Below are 774 nucleotides of genomic sequence, written 5' to 3'. Positions count from 1 at the left end.
TTAGCCTCTTGTGGGCGTGGAGAGGTAGATTTTCTCTTATTCCTCTTGGAACGTGTGGGAGATCTACCTCGACATTGGCTCTTAGCCACATTGCTCTTAGCAAAATTATTCTTAGAGTAGGGAACATTTCCCTTCCTCTCTTGGTCATCATCATATCTTTGGGCATGACTGATGGCTTCTTCCAAAGTTTTTGGATGTTGGGTCTTGACATGAAAACAATAGTCTTTGTCAAGACCCCTATTAAAATCCCGTATGTTTTGAATTCATCTAGACCTTCTAGTTTTAATATGATTTCTCGATACTTCGAAAGGTAATGTGTTAGAGAGAGGCCAAACATGCGGCATGCATCCCATGCCAACCAATTCTTATCTTCTTCATTGGAGTCCAAAACCTCTTTTGGAGAAAAAATCTCGAAACGTAGCCCAAGACAGAGGACGAACATCTATTGGAAATGTCATCCACCACTTAAAGGCCTTGCCTTTAAGAGATAGACTTGTTTCCACAGCCGTCTTTATCTCAACCTATGAATATCACTCCTTTTGTGTAAGAACGTATTGACCGTATCCTTGTTGCGATCACGCTCTTCCTCGTGAAACTCAAGAATGGTGATATTCTTAAGCAATGCATTGCTACCTTCTGCATCTTCTGAAGCACTTGTCTCTTGGACGCCTTGAGTCGTGCGAGCTTGGTTTCCTTAAACCATGCCACTTGTGGCTCCTTGAGCCGTCTGTGAATTCATAAATTTCACAAGTAGCTCAGTAAGATTTGTAACAT

This window comes from Adiantum capillus-veneris, chromosome 26, assembly GCF_014529385.1.
Source record: "Adiantum capillus-veneris isolate H3 chromosome 26, ASM1452938v2, whole genome shotgun sequence".
NCBI lineage: Eukaryota > Viridiplantae > Streptophyta > Polypodiopsida > Polypodiales > Pteridaceae > Adiantum > Adiantum capillus-veneris.
This window is presented reverse-complemented; position numbering follows the sequence as displayed.